The sequence below is a fragment of the Alligator sinensis genome, unplaced genomic scaffold, assembly GCF_000455745.1.
Source record: "Alligator sinensis unplaced genomic scaffold, ASM45574v1 scaffold409_1, whole genome shotgun sequence".
NCBI lineage: Eukaryota > Metazoa > Chordata > Crocodylia > Alligatoridae > Alligator > Alligator sinensis.
Genome location: NW_005842284.1, coordinates 575771 through 583712, shown reverse-complemented (window position 1 = coordinate 583712; position 7942 = coordinate 575771). Strand labels below are relative to the sequence as shown.

The 7942-nt window shown below is 42.4% G+C and overlaps 1 protein-coding gene across 1 annotated transcript in view; it reads left to right on the top strand.

The window, feature by feature from the left end:
- SYN3 (synapsin III) overlaps positions 1-7942 on the top strand; it is a 364275-nt gene continuing 356333 nt past the window's right edge. The window contains exon 1 of the mRNA XM_014521984.2: positions 1-229. The gene's annotated coding sequence lies outside the window, so the exon portion shown is untranslated. The remainder of the gene's footprint in view (positions 230-7942) is intronic.

Here is a 7942-nt window from a genome sequence, read left to right as displayed (position 1 = left end):
CAGATAGAGGCTAGGGAATGGGAGAGCTGTAAGAAAAAGTAATTGCAGAGGAGTTTTAGAACTTGGGTAAACTTCTGCGGAAGTAGCTTTGCATGCTGTTGCCCTGCAGAAGAGGAGAGAACTAGAGAAATCTTGAAATGAACTAAAAAGTGCATGTCTGTAGGTGTAAGGTACTTTTTGCTGAGATGTTTTTGGAAGAAGCCCTATGAACTACTTTTCTGGAAAAAAGGTAAGGCTAAAAATGAGCTAAGGCTGAATGATGAAGATATTGAGTTAGCTATCACCGTTCTGTTTTGTATTGCTTGTTGGTTCATTTATGATTACCCAGACAGCCACATTATCCCTAAAACAGATCACTGAAATGTCATGTCATGCTATGGAGGGGTCCTCTAGAGTGGTTAAAGTATGTAATATTAGATGTTAGTTTTGGTGCTTAGCACAGACTCTTGTAGCCTTCCTCATCCCCCCCCCCCCCCCCCCCCCCCCCCCCCCCAAACCTGCCTTAAGATGGAGACCTGATCAGTAGAGCTGAAAAGATTTGTCAAAACAAATACGTTAGCTCTTCAAGACTAAGAGAGCCTAGACTCTGATTTATGGAACTGAGTTCCTACAGCTCTGAGTACTGCTTTCACATTTAAATACTGTATGTTGGTATTCTATTCCATTTTCCAAACGTGGCATTCCAGATCTTGTATACGAAGCCTATTTCTGACAACCCAGACTTTTTTTTGGAACTGGAAATTCCAGTTTTTGGTGCTGGGAAACACCTTTCTGAAGTTGGCTATGGGTTTTTATCATTGTAGTCTATGAAATTCTGTTTATTGGCTAAACACTAACACCACTACATCTTTTTGCCTATTTAGTTTAGCTGCTGATTTCAGAGAGTATCCAAGTCACATGAGTCTTTATTTAAATTTTATATGCAATTTCTAAAAATGTAACTTGCTTCCTTGGACTGAGTTGTACTGTTGGTCTGTTCACTGTTAACGACATCCATTTACCCTTTTGCAAAAATAAAAAATAAAAAAATCAACAGCTATTTGCATAAGCTAACTACTGATGAAGTTTCGTAGGTTCATTGCAATTAATAGAATGATTCTGACACTCTAGTTAAGAATGTGGCTCATAGTTACCTGTATAATGCTCTTGTAAAATAGATGTCCTTTCTCCAGAGGCAGAATTCAACTTTTAAGGGTTTTTTGTTGTTGTTTTTTTTGGGGGGGGGGGTTGTTCTTGTTTGTTTGTTTGTTTGTTTGTTTGTTTTTGTTTTGTTTTTTTTTTAAGTGGTTGTATTTCTTTAAGCTATGGCAAAAATTATTTTGAAGTGTAATCTTCCTTTTCACCACTAGGTGGTGAATGCAGATCATTATTATAGAGAAAGTAGACTAAAATTAGTTCAAGAAAATAGCATGGAAATAAAAAATCCAGGGAGGACTGCAGTTAGACTTGCTTATTAAACTAGGCTTAGATTCTCTTGCCTACTTGTGTGTAGATCTTCAAAAATAATTTAAAATACAGCTCTGAATCTTTCTCTTTAAAACCTCAAAAATGTCTGTAACTTCCCTTTTCTGTTTAGAGCATTGTGGTTTAGAGCACATAGCATTATATTGTAAATCTAGTGTGACAGTAAGCCAAGCATATGCAGTTGACTTCCTTAACAAGTATGAAATTGTTTCCATCTTGCAATCGGATCCGTGTTTTCAGTCCTTGACATGCACATGGAGCCCAAATCAAGACAACAGGACACTAGATGTTAGGATTTGCACGTGTGGATCTCCTTCTAGGACCAGGAAGCAGATACTGTATTAACTGTACAGATGTGACAACTGCCAATTATACGGATCATATTAATGAGTTCAGTGGTTTTCATGACCCTGAACTTACCAATATGTAACCTCACATTGATAATCTGTCAAGAATGACCCACTACAAAGTGTACTGAAAAAGCAATAGGACAACTTTTCCCAATTGAGTTATGTTGTCAGACTTTTTGTTTTGACACACTTAATTATGTTTTCAACATCCCTCTAAGGCACTAAAATGGTTTTCCTCTGAATATTTATAGCTATGCAGTTTTCTGCTAACCATGATGCTAATCAGTCTTACAACTTCCCTAAGCAGATCTGTTTGAGATGATGCATGTGCTCTTACTATTATGATGGCATCTAGGGGCATTAGTCATGGACCAGACCTCGCTATGCCCAGGTGCTGTACAAATGGAAATTTTCAAAAAGATGGCCCTAGAGGGTTTGTATCGAACCATTGTCTTCATATTTCGCTTACAAGCTAACACACGCTATGCAGAAGGTAACAATGAGACACAGTGGTCAGTATGGTAGAGAATGGTTCCAGTACAATAGCAGCTAAACTTGAGTTCTTTATATTCACCACATCTAAGTATGAATTTGAAAGGGCGATACAGTGGTTTTGCAGACTCCTATGCAGCAATCTTCCTATAAGAGAGGAGGGGAGGCACTCATGGAAGAAAGCATAAGAGTGTCTGTTAGAAAATGTTAACGGGACAGTGATACCAGCCTTTACCACCCACTTGTTTGAGGCAGGGAGCCGGCACTTCAGGAAGAAATGAAGGAAGAGCTGTTGCAGCAGAGGGCCAGAAGCAGAAGACACTGTTTCTTTGTAAAAGAGAGAGAAAGGAAAGCCAGGAGGGGCTACTAGATGAACCTTAGAAAATTAGGGTTGGAAGGGACCTCAGGAGGTCATCTAATCCAACCCCCTGCCCAGAGCAGGACCATCTCCACCTAGATCATCCCAGGCAAGGCTTTGTAGAGCCAGGCCTTAGCCTCCAAGGATTGAGAAGCCATATCCTCTCTGTACCAGTGCTTTACGACCTTCCTCTTGAGAGTCTTTCCCCATATCCAAACTAAACTTCCCTTGCTGCAACGTGAAGCCATTGCTTCTTGTTCTGTCATCTGCCACCACTGAGAACAGTCCAGCTCCATCCTGTTTTGAAGCACCTTTCAGGTACTTGAAAGCTGATATCAAACCGCCTCTGTCTTTTCTCTTCTACAGACTAAATGAACCCAGTTTCCTCACCCTTTCCTCAGAAGTCATGCCCCAGCCCCTTAACCATTTTTGTTGCCCTCTGCTGGACTCTCTCCAAGTTATCCACCTCCTTACTGCAGACAGGGCCCCAAAACTGCACACAGTAATCTAGATGTGGCCTTGTGAGTGCTGAATAGAGAGGACTAATCACTTCCCTCAAGCTGCTGGCAACACTCCTACAAATGCAGCCCAGTATGCTGTTAGCCACCTTGGCAACAAAGGCACACAACTGACTCCTATCTGGCTTATTGTCCACTGTAACCCCCAGGTCCTTTTCTGCAGAGCTGCTGCTTATCCAGTTGGTCCCCAGCCTGTACTGGTGCATGGGATTGTTCCGTCCTAAGTGCAGGACTTTGCACTTCTCCTTACTGAACCTCATGAGATTTCTTTAGTCCAACCCTCCAATTTGTTGAGGTCCCTTTAAATCCTAGTAACAGAGCAAGATGCAAGTAACAGTTGAGGACAGTGATTTTTGTAGCAGCCCTCTGGATGGGCACAAGTAGGGTGAAATGCCATTGTTTCCAGCCAAAATAAAAGGATGTTGCAATAAATGATACATGACATGACATGACAAGTGCTTCGATGAGAATTTCAGCTGTGAAGGAAAGGTCATGCCTTAATTGTCTTGTACAGAAAGACAGTAAGTAAAGTCCAGATATAACCTAGACTAGAGAGAGGTCTGAAGAAAGATGAAAACTGGGTTAATGGGAGGAATCATAGAATTGTAAGAAATCTTATGTTTTAAATGGGAGTTTTGTTTGATGAAGTCACGGTATGACAACTGTTTATGGTGAACTTCAATAAGATTTGTTTAGTCTCCTCTTGGTACAGGATAGGAAACCTACTAAGCTATTTCTGATGAATGTAGTTGCCCTGATGGGTTTCAGCTGGAAATGTGGTCATTGACCACTGAGGACCTTGGGAAAACTAGAACTCAATGGTGGTCTTTCCTTCCTTCTATTAATCTAATAAGCATAAGTATTAAATGTAATGGAGCTGAAAGGAGGAGTGTGACAGGAGCCTGTTTGTGATGTTGGGTCACAATGACCTGGCTTGGGTCTGAGACAGGCTGGTACTAGGACTCAGCCGCTGCCAACTGCAGCATGGGGGAATTCCATGGACAAAGCCCCTGGTTCCATAGGCTGTACACAGCGAGTCCATGGGTTATATCCAACCCACAGGCTGTAGGTTGCTGACCACTTTTCTACAACATCAGCTGTTAACACAAACCATTCCAATGACAAGTCAAGCCCTCAGATAAGCATGATTATTTATGTTTAAAAAAACATGCTTTTTAGATCCTTGCTCATGTGGTGGTCATGCTTTCAAGCTTTTCTTGGGAACTGAGAGGATTAGAATCTTTTTTTTTTTTTAATAAAAGTTAAAAGCCAAGGGTTTGGGGGGGGTTGGGTGTTTTTTTTCTTCAAATATTCAAGTGAGTTCAGGAGTTGGGGCTTATGCTACAAGACTCTCAACTTGTCTACATTGTCACTTACAGCAGATAAGCAAGTCAGTTCACTAAGCGGGCATGGTTAGGGCACACCAGTTTCTATATCTCATGATACACCAAGGAGTGATGTGGCTAGCATCAAGCCTGACCACCTTTGACACCCCAGCTTGAGTGATCAGCAGTGATCCTGGTTTTTTCTGATTAAAACAAAAAAAATCCCCACTTTTCAGATTAAAAAAAGTAACCCCAAAACTACATTTCTCTGTGATTTTAAAATGAAACACCACTAGTATATAGATATATAGATTGTGGTATTTCATTTTAATCACAGGAAAATGTGTATTTGGGGTTACTTTTTTTAATCCAAAAATTGGGGATTTTTTTTATCAGAGAAAACCAGGATCCCTGGTGATCGGGTATCTGTTTTACAGCTGAGCTACCTGGGGGTCAGATGTGGAAGGGGAGGGGGTAGAACAGCCCTTTGGCACAAGTCTGGACCTTGGAACTGCAAGACTCCTTAACAGCTCTGCAACTATACTGCAGAATAGTAGGCTCTACCTGAGCAAAATGTCCAACTAAAAGGACTTAACTGTCCCCAGAGTTGGAAATCTGATGCTTTTATAGGACAAACGTTCTTTAAGGCCAGATCCTAGTCAAATCTTAATGGCATAAGTTAAGAGCTGACTTAATTCACAGTATAAATCCAGAATAAGCCCATCTGTTTCATTTACTCTCATCTACAGCATCTAAAGTGTAGAGCCATTAGATATAAATATGAATAATATTTAGAATCATTTGGAATACTTTTTCATCACTGGAAGAGGATAGTGAAGTCTTTGGCTGCACACAGCTGGCCTCTGTGGGAGCTACAAGTTATATTACTGATTCCCTAGGGAAGATCTGACTAGTTTTAAATTCCAGCCTGAGAATAAGTAGAAACAACCCTCTGGCTAGGGAGGTTATAGGAGATTGCTTGTTTTACCGTAGGGACACTGACATTAGCATGAATTTGTTTATGCTTGGTTTGAGTTACTTTTGGCAGCAAAAGTCATGTCCTAGAAAGTAAGTAACATTTGACCTTGCAGGAGGTGTGTGTGTTGCCTTTCTCTGCTTAAGAAATGAACTCCTGCAGGAGTTTTTTGTACTTGCTTGGACTCCCTAGGTAGACCTTCCCACAACACTTCCAGTCTAGTCTCAGTAGGCTTCTAATACCTTTAGAATACTGGATCTGGTAAGCCTGCTTTGAGCAGTCTAATATGCTGACAAAGCCTGACAATACTGAGTTCAGTACAAAGCAGAGCATTCAAAGCCATTTTCCATCTGAAATGCATTCAAAGCAGTAGGTAGTACCCATGTTTTATGTAGCAACTTGTTGTATACAATAATCACAGACCCACATGCTCTCTCTCTAACCCAGGACTCTTTTTATGTCCAGAGGCTCATCATTGACAGGAGTGGAGGGGGGCACTCTCAGTTTCTAGGCTACTGGTTAAAGCATTAGAGTAGAAGGTATGAGAAGATAAATTTAAACCTTCTCAGGCTGAGAAGACCACTAAACACAACTCCCCCACTTCAGAGCAAGTATTATAACTACTGGGATGGTATCTAAAATGGGTGCCACTTGCTTCTCCAACTCTATTTCAAAGGAAATAAACAGTGAATTGGTCATCAGTGAGATGCATCTGATGAGGTAAACTCAGGTTCACAAAAGCTTGTGTTTTATATAGAGATAATACAAATGTAGTTAGTTGATTAAAGGTTTATATCTACCCTGCCTTCTGACTCCAGACTAACATAGCTAACAACCTCTGTCTGACCACTAGAGGTCATCACAGGATATGACTTAGGCTAGGTACAGACATGCAAAAAGCCGAAGTTGGAATCGGTCTATGTTGCATGGTTTTCTGTAAGCAGCAGAGTTTAAATCTGTAGCAAACAGAACATGCATTCACCCTTTGATTGTGGTGGGGTGGGAAATATTAGACTGGGTTCCACCACTTTTAAACCAGTCTGTGTCCTGAACTTCTGTTCTGTTACAGGTATAGACTGATTTCCAATCACCTATACCAGTAAAAGTGGAATCCAGCAGAAAACAATCTTAAACTTAATTTTTTTTTTAATTCCTTTTTCCCAGTAATGCATGATGTCTGTTCTTTGGATCACATCTGAAGTATTTGGCATTTCCATGAGAATGGAGAGAGAATTGGATTCTCTTTTTTAATCTTCAATTTTTTTATTTTTTTTTTAATACATTCAGCTTAGCAATTGTAGGTAGGTTTCCCTCAACTTATGTGGTACATGCGGAGCCATCCCTAGGGGGGTGTGGGGTCTGGGGCATATCAGCTTCTGTGAGCCTGTGGGTGGCAAGTGGTGTGGGGTGGGAAGGGTGGCAAGCAGCTGGAGTACAGAGCCAGGGGAGGGAGGGGGCACACAGTGGCCAGCACACAGAGCTGGCCCCAGCCTGCAGCAGCAGCCTACTGTCATCCAGTGTGCAGATTTCAGGGGCACGTGCCCCCCCGGGAAGAGCCTGGCACAGCCCACAGCCCTCCCAAGGGGTGTGGAGCAGCAAGAGGCACACCCCTGCCCCACATCCACTGACCGTTCCCTCTGCTTTGCTCCCTGCAGCAGCCCTGGGAGCAGCTGGTGCCAGCTGCCTGCAGCCACTGGGCTGCACCATGCTCAGTCTGTCCCCCACCCCCGCACCTGGGCTCTGCGGCAGAGGAGGGGGCAGGGGCACTGATACTGATCGCATAAGAGCGAATTTACCTTGCATATAACAAATCATGTGCCTAAAAATGCTCGTCACATAAGAGTGAATCCGCATATACAGAACCCGTATAAATTGAGGGAAACCTGTATGTTACTAACCGCTTCAGGACATGCTCTTTAGGACTGTGGGAGATACTTCTATTATAATGGTCAGTAGTGTGTGATTTGCACCACAACTCATAGTAACACACACAGGCTGCATACAGACATTTGGGGAGGTTAAAAGGAGGTTAGATCACGTTAAAAATGGCCACCTGATCTAACTTAGTTTGCCCAGATGTTGTTCTACTTTGGACCTATGTGTAAACTGTACAGAAGTTCAGGACTATTGGCTCAGGTCAGCCATTTTTAGACCAACGTACATTTCAGCCACATTTTTTCCTACCCCCAGGTAGGCAATGACCAACCAGCCCTCTTCCTGCAAGTTGCGCTCAGGGCTAGTTTTATCAGCATTTGCCAATGCTGGGAGCTGAGGAAGTAAGTCAGGGTAGGAAGAATGGGGGTTAGGTTTGCGGTGAGGGAGGTGTTAAGGAGCTAAAAATAGCATCTGGTCCCAGGGTTTGGGGAAGTGCTCCCTCATGGACCATGCAAGCCCCACTGATCCTGCCAAAGTCTCCTGGACACCAGCAACCACACTGCAGACCCTGCCTGCCCTTTGAT